A 12596-nucleotide genomic window follows, 5' to 3' on the forward strand; every position below is an offset into this window, starting at 1 on the left:
TTTATGTTTTTTATTATTTATTGAAGGAGACAATGGTATGCACATGTGAGGTGAATGGAACCATCCAGACTCCCCCACATCGCACTGTACGGCCAACTCCACGGTAGACGACTTCCGTGCAGACCATCAAATAGATGGGTCGATAGCTGGAAATCGACACCGCAGGAGGCTAATCACTCTTAAAAATAGGCCACAAGGCCTACAACAAAATGAAAAGAAGAAGAAGAAGATTAATTTTTGTATTATAAAACAATGTTGTCAGAAATATTGAAATCATGGTTTGCAACCTTTGTCTTCATGTTAATTAATTATTATATCTAGCTTCAGATTAATCTGATGATATCAGTAATGATGAAATCCGTTTACTGGTCAAATAAAATAAATGTGATGAAAAACATCATAGTTTGTTGTTTTTTAAACATCGAAGTAGTTTTTTTTTCTAGCGAAATTAGAAAAATCATTATAAATGTTTTAATTGATACCAGCTATAAGAATATTAGTAAAAACATAGAAAACGAGTAACATTGTTTTCTTTATAAATTTATATAAAAAGCAATCAATCTTTATTCTTACCATAGTAAGGTTTCTTATAAATAAACCTTTTTATGAGTAGTAAAAATAATTGTCATGGTATTTTTGTACCAAGTGAATTAAGTCAATATTCATAGCTACTTTGAATTAGTCTGTAAATTAATGTCAATATCTAATATTCTCCCAGCAGTGAGTATCGCAAGTTCCTGAGAAAAACATGTTTTGTTCAACTCCCTTCGCTCAATATCCAATAAACAAACTTTGTACATATCTACATATTTATTACAAAGCCGGGTGGTTCAGAAACTGTGTAATACCGTATAAAGTTCAAACTGTAAAGACCGGAACAAACTTTTATATATCCAAGCTGCAGTTCTGAGCACGCTAGATTGAAACACATAAACTTTGAAGCATTAAATGCAGGAAATTTAGAGTGTACAATTGCGTGACAATCAAAAGTGGGCGTTTTTGCCAATCAAATAAATGAATAGATTTATATTATCCACTGACACTTCGTGATGGAATTGCATTTTTAATTTATTATTAGATTAAAACCAATATTTTTAGCTTTTCCACTTTTTTATTTGACCAGCGACCGGGTTTCGTCGTTACCGACATCATCAGACTGGAGAGACACCAGTCTGATGATGTCGGTAACGACAAAACCCGGTCGCTGGTCAAATAAAAAAGTGGAAAAGCTAAAAATATTGGTTTTAATCTAATAATAAATTAAATAAATGAAGGTAGGAAATAAGATAAATTAGTAATCCTCGAAATAAATATATTAAAAAGTTCACCTAGTATATATTTTTTTAATTGACAACATTTTGAGTGTGTTATTACTTATAATTAAAATGTAACATTGTTTAAAATCACTATAAATAATTTATTATAACTTAATTATAATGTCTACCGGTTTCGAAGCTAACCGCTTCTTTATCAAGACTGATTAATACTATTAATATTAATCAGTATAAATCAGTCTTGATAAAGAAGCAGTTAGTTTCGAAACCGGTTTACATTATAATTAAGTTATAATTAAATATTTATAGTGATTTTAAAACAAAGTTACATTTTAATTATAAAATGGAAAATCAAAAAGTTAGTGCTTCAAATATAAATTAAAGTGTTATTGCATATCTTGATCATCTCCAATTATAGAAGTTATTTTTTATGTATTTTTTTGACATCTCAACGTAAATGAAGAAGAATATGAATGTCTGGGCATTTACGGGGCTTACGACTGACATAGGCTGGTTTAATTAATCGCTTTAAACACGTGTTTTACCAATTCTACCCATGATTGACAACCACATTTCTCAAATTCTTGGAACTTCTAAATATTTTGATCAAATTCGAAACAGTGTTTTAATAAAAAATCAATCTCACAACTTCAAGTTTCATGTGAGCTTAGTTCAATTTATTTTTCATTTAAGTATTACTTGGTAAAACCACGATTTATTCAAATCTATTGTGAAACGTTTTTCGATACGTTCCGCATCAATTTCAAACAAATGATTCGGAATGCATCGAAATCAACCGGAATGCATCAATAAATTGTAGTTTGTAAAACTTTAATTAAAAAATAATAAATCTTACCACACAGTAACTGCTGAATCAATTTATGAAAAAATACATTTTTAGTTACGTTGAAAATACAGCTGTAGGCAGATAGAATATAACGCCATACCACACTGTCTTTGAAAACATTATTCGCCTCTTTTACATCTATGCATCTCCTCATACATGCCCGCCGATTCACCCATATGTACTAATAAGCATTTAAATAATATTCTAACCTTTATCCGCACCCAATGGTGCATTGGACACTGCATCGTATTGATGCAATGCTATATTGATCTTTACATATATGAAGGCAATGTGATAATTCCTGCGCTTCAGTTATCAGACCAGGGTAATATTAAATAATTAGAGTGTAAAATCACTAATATTTTTTCTCACCCCTCCTGGGAATATAGCCCGGGACCTCCGGAATGTTAGCTAAACGCGCTAACCATTACAACACGGAGGAGGACATATTTGAATATTTTTTTTTAGATTCATTTGAATTATATAAATCAATTAAAATATTATTTTGTTTTAAAATCAGTGTAAATATTTTAAGTGATTTTAAAACAAGGTTGGGTACATTTTTAAATGATTTAGGAAACACTTTTTTTACCACTTATATTCAGACCTGAAGATGGAAGTTAAGCTTCCGAAACTAGTAGTCATTAATAAACTCAAGTGTTTCCTTAATCGTTTTAACATGTCTTACCACAAATTGAATGCCGAAACAATAAATAAAGGGAAACATAAAATAAAAAATCACAAAGTTTGTGCTTCAAATATGAATTATAATATAAATCATTTTTTTCTAAAGTATCATTTGTTTGTGACCTCCCTGTAGTGCACCCTTATTGCGGAAAAGATTAAGTCAATAGACTTTTTGACCTAGTTAAAGTTTTCTTGAGGCTATAAATTACAGCCACCTGATACTTAAAAGACATTTGAACTAATTTTTAACAGGCGTTCTCAATAGTACATCGATTAATTATATTTGACAAGATTTTTGATAAGAAAAAGCAATAAATTTTATGTAAAGAAAATACTCAGAAATTAAGCGCCAACGACATTTCTACTGAAGTAGAAAAAAAAATATCGTAAACAACTTTTTTTTGGACAAAATCATCAATGATGAAGTCTTCTTGTATGGAAGTCTTGGCAATTACACTATAATCTAGGATTAAGACCTCACATACTATGTAGTATAAAAGTTTCTGCTCAATAAAAAAGAACTTTTTATTTCACCAATAGATGTCTTTCATTTACATATTTTTCATATAAAAATGAAAAATAACTCCTTTAATTGGAGATAATCCAGACTTGTGAACAAGTATTTGGACACACTCAAAATGTTGTAAATAAATTATCAGGTCAAATTAAAAGCTAAAACAATAAAAATGAAAAAGATGTTTTCTGGCGTTTCTCATGTACTTATGTGATTATAATCCAGGATTGGGAACTCACATACTAATAAAAGAGTTTCTGCTTAACAAAAAGCTTCATTTCATCTCACCAAAAGATTTCTTTAGTGGAGTTCTAGTGATTCAAGAATAATGTTTTGAAATTGGTTCATATATATAGAGCTTCCACTCTATTACTTAAACCACTTAAATCAGCCTATGACAGTCGTCAGCCCCGTAGATTTCCATACTCTTCTTCATTTTTGATGAGATGTTAAAAAATAATATGAAAGGATGTTGTTTATTTAGAAAATATTTCTAAGAAGTATATTTCTTAACTTTCCAAACAGATTTTCTTCCCCTTTAAATGAAATTAACCATCACCCTTTCGACCCTTTCTCAAGAAAAACAATTCTAAGAGATACTTCTAATTTAATAATAGTCTTCTGAATTAACTGAAACTTCCCTAACTACACTTGGTAAAAACTCTCCAAAAAGGGGTTTGCTACTGAAATGAAAGGGTGCAAAAATACAACGCAAATACATTTCAATACATTATTTAATGATTTGGCATTTAATTTGTAGAACTCCATTTAAATTTATTTATATCTACATGTATTAAACCTTTTAGACTGAAAAATCAGTAGTTGATTGAACATTTAATACATTTATAAAAAAATCACACGATAAATTACGGTTGGATAAATCAACGTATGGTGGTTGTGAGTCATGTCTATAATGGTGAGTGTTGAACCACCCAACGACAGATCTTAAGTCCTGTAAATGCCAAGACCTCTTTATTCTTTTTCGTTTATGTTATGAGATCATACAAAATATTTAAATTACTCTTAATTGAATTAGGAATAGGTACATACTAAAAGTATTGTGAATAATAATACATATTTTTTTTAAATAATCTTTTTTATTGTTTAATTTGGTGAAAAATAATAGAAATTATTTCGAATTTAAAAGAAATAACGATAATTTCAAAATCGTTGAAATTCGTTAAATTTATTTTCTTATAAAATTACTTTTCTGATGCTACATATTATTTATTATTCTGAAAATATTTGTAGAAACTGCACTGTGCTGTTAAACCATTAGAAAGTTTGAAAAAAATCCATTTAATTTAAATACACATCCAAACTCAAAAACTCGCTAAGCCTCGATTAATAAAACAGCCTTCGCATTAAAAACTTAGCGATTCTCCCCAAAATAAAATTAGAGTACGCTCCAAAATAATTACCATAATTCTGCTTAAAAACACATTTCACAACATAGCATTACACATAGCGCAGGTGTTTTCTATTACGTATATACAAAGTTTTCCGCCCAAAACATATGTAGATTCATTTCAGACAATATAAATGGTAGTATAAATGAAAGTTATATGGTTTTGCGCGTGATACAGCTTTACGTATGGCATATTAAACATTTCATATTCTAGGTGGGTCCTATGATTAATTTGTTATAATTATAAAATAATTAGAACCATGTGGCTAGCATTGTAAATAGAGGACATTTTCGGATTACGGAACGAGAATTTTAAGTTATTTACGGGCTACATAATGAGTTTCATAATCAGGAAATGTATGCGGGTTTTTCCCTTGTAGATAAAATAAAATAAAAGATAAATTTTGTGTTTTACTTTTGCTTTGAATATACCAATATTTTGAAAAATATTAAGTGACACGTGTTTCGATGCAGTCGACATCGTTTTCAAATACAGTATGTGAAACTTATATTTGAGAGAACGTTTTTATTTAATTTTTTTCATTCAAAAAATTAATAATGGAAGAGAAATATAACTATTTGTATTTTGTAGTTCTAATTTTTTTATATGTTGTATTATTATAGAAAAAGTATATTTATTTTGTAATTTTGGAAATGAAAACAGCAAATTATTTTATTTATAACAAAGGAAATTTTAGTAAACGATCCATTTTTAATATTTTTGTTGTTCCTAGAAATAACAATAAACTTCAAGCCTATATCCCATCTTCTTACAAACCTCTTTTATTCTCGTCAAGCGTCTTTTATTCCGCCTACTAACAAAACAATTAATATTCTTCGTTTTATGTTTACCACATATACATCCTTGAAGATGACAAGGTGCTTGTTGAAAGGAAAAAATGTACCAAAAATAAAAGTGATTACGAAAAGTGAGTTTTTTATGTATATTTTTTAGGAAAAACCCTCAAAATCTCTACTTTTAGAGGTTTGTCCGCAGGCAGGATAGTAATGATAGGAAACGTAAATATTAAAAATACATCACAAACACCCAGACCCAGAATATTTCTTGAATTTATTTTTACTTGGCGGGAATTGAGCCCTCGGCACCAGTCTCCCAGTCGAGCGTTAACCCAACTACTCCCCTCTGCCTGTAACAAAGTCTTTAAAATATGCAATAATATATCAGCAAAAAGCATTCAAGAAAAAAAAATATTAAAAATTATAAGCTCACTTAATGTAGAAATTTAAGAAAGTGGCGGTTTATAAATTATCTTAATTTATTATAACCATTTTTATTTTGAGTTTAATACTAAGAAATAGAAATCTTAAAAAAATGGTTTAATGTAGACGTTCACCTTTTTTACGGGCTATTGGAAATAAAAGTTTTTTTTAGTTATCATGTTTTATGGGCTTTTTCGAGAGAGCTTTTTTTAAAGGGGTGGTTTTGATGCATCGCCCTTAAATTGTTTGGAGAAATTGTTAAAATAACCTTGAATAATCGACGCTTCCGAAGAATTCTTTCTCTTGCAAATAACTAACGAAATTTCCGAAGCTTCCCTGTGATATATTTCCCCGGTATTTGACAAGTAATTATCGAGCTAAAGACCTACAACAGTGAAGCATGGCTAAGGTACTGCCTATTACTTATCTCGAGTCTTCCTTTCCCAATATAAGGGTTGAAGAGTTCCAATACATTAGGGTCGAGCAGATTTTGTGTTAGGAAAAAATATGCCTGAAAAGGGAAAATTTTGCTGCTTTATTTAATAAATATAACTACCCATATAATGCAAACAAAAATATATCCTTGTATTTATTGAAGGAGAAAATCAATCATTAAATATGCTTTCATTGAAAATGTTTACTTTGCGGAAAATTTAGATCAACTAATCACTTATGTATTTATGTTACATTTAAATAACTTCTCGTTTATAAATATTTAATAAAATTATTATTTTCAAGCTTTTGTTAACTTTTAACACTTTTTAACTTTTAACACTTGTTAAAAAAAGCTAATCACTCTGCTTCGAATTTCACTAAGTGGAAAACCTTACATTATGAAAATGTTAGATAATACTATGAAATAATTATGAGAAGTAAAATAATGCTTGAAACGAAAAAAAAACTCATTTTATTTTAAAATTACTAAATAATATGAAAATTAACGTAACTTATAAAACGGACAGCATTTGTCATATTTTAATGTTAAAACTATCATAAAATTAATTCAACGCTACGCTAACGTAAATATCTATCTTTTAAATTTTAAAATCAACCCAAAAATAAAATTAAACTTACCAAATATAAAATGGATATTTATGATAAATGTTCAAATAGTGAAATAATGCAAGTCTGAGATACACTTTCGATAAAATTAAGAAAGGTGTGTTGAGATGGTTTAGACATGTGGAACGTATGAGTAATGAAAGAATGGTTAAACAATTTTATGAGTCAAATTGAGAATGTAGTTGGAATATAATTTATGAATGTAGTTAGAAATAATTATCGGGTATGTATGATGAGATGCATGAACTTAGGAGATGCTAAAATTGTTGCAAAGACTCAGTGGTCTGGCGTTCTATTTTCTCTGCCTACTACAGCGGGGAAGTGGCGTAATGGTTAGTAAGTTAGTAATAATTGAAATTAAAAATAATATCGAGGATCTGAACAGATTATATAATATTTCAAATGACAACAATATCAGCGTGATTTCTCTTGAGATTTTTATATTTTTCAGTTGATAAAGTTGAATTATAATAATGAAACCTTTCTTCTCCATTTACTTGGAAATCATTATTATTCCAGAGCTAGATCTCGCATTACGGAAAGCAGTATTGCGGGTGGTATACGATATGGTAGGTAAATCGTTCAGATATTTTTACCGCAAACAGCACAATTGCGTGGAGTGTAGATAAACGTCTGAAAACAATATATCCCAACCATTTTGAAACATAATTTTACTTATTCATCGCCCATTCTAGAAATGTATTTCCAACAATTTGTAGAAAATTCTCCGTCAATTACTTATTTACCTCACCTCTGTTTCAAATAAATAATGCCTTCGCTTTTTCACGGTTCCTTTTAGGGGTAAATGTACACCCTTATTTAGAGTTAAGGTTTCTTCCCAATGAGGCTCCGTAGGAAAGATTGATTGCAAGGATTAGCCTCTTGTCTAAATAATTCTACAGGGTTTTAATTGATAATTTAACTGTCTGTAAAATTAGAGCTAATTCTATTTGTATTTTTTTGGTGTTATGCATAAATTGCAAAAGAATGGATTATTTAAACGTTTAAAACATAAAAAAAAAATTAAAAATGGTGCAAAAAAGTATCAAATCGATGCAATATTAAATTAATAGTTTATTTAATTATCGTAAGGTCATTAGTATCATGATTTAGGTCCCACATCAAGGGAGATATAAAATAAATGTTAAAGTGAACATTTTTTTTGATGAAACTGGGTATAGAACCCGGTAACTTAGTCTAGAAGCCATTATTACTATCGATGCTGATTTAATAAAATATTATTAATATTTTTATTAAAAATTATTTATAGTTTTATTTCATGTTAACGAAATAGAAGATATCGCTCACTTCTTTCAAAAACGTCATATTTCAGGAGATCGTTTTTAAACTTTAAAAATATAATAAAATGTATTGAAAATAAATATAAAGCCACTTATCGAACTTTTTACTGTGCAAAAAATTTTTTTAGGTAAAACCTGGATGATTTTCTCCATTTTAAAAATATTAAGTACATAAATTTTTTTTATTAAACAATACCTTTTCTTCAAAATGCAAACACAACACATTTTACCCCGTGGCGGGTAAATATTAAGTTTAAAATGTGTCGCTTTTGCTGGGCTATAGTACATTTTATGGGAATTCCGAAAACATGCACAACTGAAAATTTACGAATTTTGATATATGACGTTGTTGAAAGGAGTAAGCGATATGTGTTATTTATACCGATGCCTTAGCGAATAATTGTATAAATAATATATCTTTTCCATAAAAAAATATCATGCCATCACGCCACATCTTTGCAAGAGTAAGCAGAGGGATTAAAATGCCACACCAATCTTTAATAATGTGTTTACACATGAAGCTTTAAAAATTTATCTTTGAAAATAGTTTCCGCCTTTTTCAGAAAAATGCATCTCTTCATAGATACCCGCTTATTATTTCAATTCTGACCTGATCACTTTCAAATATTTAAAATACTTGATCACTCCAAGTTTTTGTTAGCTTTTCACTGCTCCTGAATTTATTAGATTTATTTTTCGTTGATTCAACTAAAAAAATCCGGGAAATAATTATTAAAATGAAAAATTAAAATGTTTTTGACAAAAACTTCATAAATTTGTGATAATGTAAAGCGATCATTACTCATTACCACTTAAAACTTAGTGCACTTATGCAATAACGTATTAATAATTTATGTTATTTTATAGGTGGTAAGTTTTATATTTACATAGCCGATCTTGTCGTCTGTTACTCTTTCGAACTAAAACAGCTACAATAAATTGTATTTTATGATTGTTTACACTAAGCCTTAAAGGTAAGGCTAGTTTTACATCACAGTATATCAGGAAGACCAGGGATAGGTACTCTTATTAAAGATTCATTTAAATTAGTGATTTAAACCCGAATTAGCTACAATGACTATAGGTATTAGGTGGGATATAAATTATTATTCAAGTTGATACCCCTAGGACCTTATGCCGACAGTGTTTTGGGGGTTAATACTGGTGAAGAAAATACATATGACCCAAACTTGTACCGATGGGGGTAGTTTAAGGAAATGTTGTTTACGTTTTATACAAATATAAAGAGAACACCCACGAAAGCACATCATTATTAAAGCTTCGTTTCATAAAATATCGTTTCATACTTACAACAAAATATCCTAGTTTATTTTCGCATCGTAATTATATTAAATGTACCTTTTTATTCAAAATCACGAACAATTTATTTACAATATTTACACCTTGTTTGATTACAAGAAATATTAATTGTTGTATTGAAATGAGTATCAATAGAATACCGTTTTTGGTCTTCTTGAAATTATTTTCAATAATTTTGACAAAGGAGAGTGAAAGGTGAACTTATTTCAACATTATGAAGTAAAAAGATAAATTTTTATTTCGTTAGTCATTTTGTGTTAAATCCGAAATATAGAGAAAAATTGCCTTTTTAAAATGTAACTGTAACTATTCGTGAAAATTGATACCGTGATTCAGTGAACTAAACATAATTATCAATATTGGTTTTTGATACAAATAATATAAACAGTGAAATTCAATTTAATTTGTTAGATAAAAAAGACACATTTTCAGCTACGATACATGCCTACAATGTAAATGGCACAATGCATGGTGCTTTCAGAATAAAGGTCTGAAAACTAGCTATACGTCTTTTGGGACTCCAGATTTGGGTTTTGCAGGTGCTGGTGTTAAAAATGGGAAGATTTATGGTAGATCCCGCGGGATAATCAAGGGGCATCCATATTAAGGCGAAATCCTACAGGATTCGTTCTAGGGCACAAAAGATTTAACTCATACATATAAATTTACATTTCGGGAAACTTTACAAGACTTTTTCATCAAGCTGTACTTTGGCGCGGGAGATTATATTTGAGTTTTTGTTTTTTCAATTACATCTGAGGCAATTTCAGCGAAAAAGAAGTGAGCGAATAAAACATTATACAGAAGCCTTGAGAAGCTTGTTATTAATATATTATCTTGGGACTGGTGAAAAATCATACGTCAAAATTCTTATTTTCCGTGATTACGATTATATTGTCTGTTTTTTTTTTATTTAAAATTAATTTTGTTAGAACTACTTTTACTTATAATACATATGTATATTGTTACAATCTTTTTAATGCATTCCGCATCATTATTTAACGCCATGTAATAATGATTTGGAACGCATCTCAACACGTGTCACAATAGATTTGAGAAAATATGGGTTTTATTTTTACTCATATCGAATAATGGATAGATATTATTACAAAGTCATTATTACAAAATCAATGCATGAAAAACTGTTTTTTTAAGTGTCTTAACTTGATGTGAAACACGTTTCATTTTTCTCTTTTTTATGAAATAGGATAGCAAGTCTGAGCATCCTAGGGCTTATGATCTGGCATTAAAAGATCTTATTTTTTTTATTATTACAAACAGTATTTCTAAATACTGAGGTTTACGTCAATCTAAGATAAATTCATTAATCCTGTAGTGACCGAACTACTAAATATAACGAACCCGCGATTGAAGTATTTATTTACTTTCATTAATTTAATGTTGTACATAAAAATATTTCTACATGAATTTGTCACTAAGCATATGTATCTACATATGCTTAATAATCAATATCAACCCCTCTTTATTTATTAAACTATATATACACCTAAATATATTTTTATTCGTTAGTTTTAATTTGTACCAGAAGATGAAAACAATTGTCGTTTTCGAAACTAGTCGTAAATAAAATAAAACTCGATTAAGTGGATTATTCAAGTGTTAATTTAAATAAAATAATCAATATCAGTATCATGGCGATTCAGTTGGCTTGGCCATGTACTCCGCAGGCTTCCTGAGAGCCTTAATTAAGCTTGCCTCTTTTACAAAGCATCAGGTTCGCGCTGCCCTTGACGACCACTGCTGACAATTCGTCGGCAGTTCTCGTCAAAACTTCGGGATGCGGATCTGACTTGGGAGGATGCAAGGGAGCTGGCAGCCGACAGAAAAGCCTGGAGACAGTTTGTGGACTCCATATGCTCCACGTAGGGAGCGGATATGGTTTAATTAATATGTATCTACGCAGTCATACACAAAGTTTTAAGAAATTTTATCCTTTAACAGACACATATATATCCTTTTTAAAACACAGGATAATATTGTGAGATTTGAGGAGTTTTTAAAGCTTAATGAGTCGTGAAGATAAAATTTCACAAAAATGTAAAATAAATTATACTATACGAGTAAATGTGCGTCGATAATATTAAGCAAGAAAAACATTTCAAAGCAAGTCTTCATTACCAAAAGACTATAACTATAACGGTCTGGTAAAATGTAACGAGAGCAAATATAATACAAATTCAAATATTTAAAAATCAATATTTGATTTGTGAAATTTCATTCAAAAATCCTTTTTGAATGAAATTTTATGTACATAATTCCTAAATATATAAAACATTTTAAGCCCTTCATATTCAAAATTTCACGTTATTAAAATAGCACGAACAGTTTTGAACATTTTCCACGTAAAAAAAGCGCAAAATCCTTAGAAAGGTCCGGTTCGTCTGCCCCATTAAGCCTTATCAGAGGGTTGAAAAACACCCCGCTACCTCCCTTACTAATTGGCAGGGTAGTAAGCTGTGGAACCTACCCTATTTTTGGGGTAAAATAACGAGGTATCTTATGCACTTACATTTTCAAAGCGGGTGAAATGTATCTGAAACGTAATCATTTGGGGAAAAAAGTGGAAGGTTTTAAAATTTTAGAGTTTGACAAAAAATAAAGAATAACAGAATCACAATTTTAAAACACGAATAAAATCACCAAAGATTTGAGTGCGAAATATTAGCGAATAAGAAAATTTTGGAACAAGCAGATGATTTCGGATATCGGGTTCTGAGTTTTCTAGGGATAGAAAGATTGATTAACATATGCATAGAAATAAGAGTAATGATGGGAACAGAGTATGGTGCACTGGAATCAGTCATAGCAAATAAAAGCCCATCAGTGAAAGCTTAACTGGCTGTACACAACGGAGTCCTGGTTCCAACCCTTATGTATAGAAGCAGCACGGTGTTGGCAAAAGAAGAATGAAAATAGATTGAATATAATCGAAATACGATCC

At 29.6% G+C, this 12596-nt stretch overlaps 1 protein-coding gene across 1 annotated transcript in view; it reads right to left on the reverse strand.

Annotated features, from left to right (window-relative positions):
• LOC148301510 (zwei Ig domain protein zig-8-like) overlaps positions 1 to 12596 on the reverse strand; it is a 334565-nt gene that overhangs the window by 65394 nt on the left and 256575 nt on the right. The window lies entirely within an intron of this gene.

This window comes from Brachycentrus maculatus, unplaced genomic scaffold (assembly GCF_059751285.1).
Source record: "Brachycentrus maculatus isolate JH-2025_06_01 unplaced genomic scaffold, ASM5975128v1 h1tg000554l, whole genome shotgun sequence".
Lineage (NCBI taxonomy): Eukaryota > Metazoa > Arthropoda > Insecta > Trichoptera > Brachycentridae > Brachycentrus > Brachycentrus maculatus.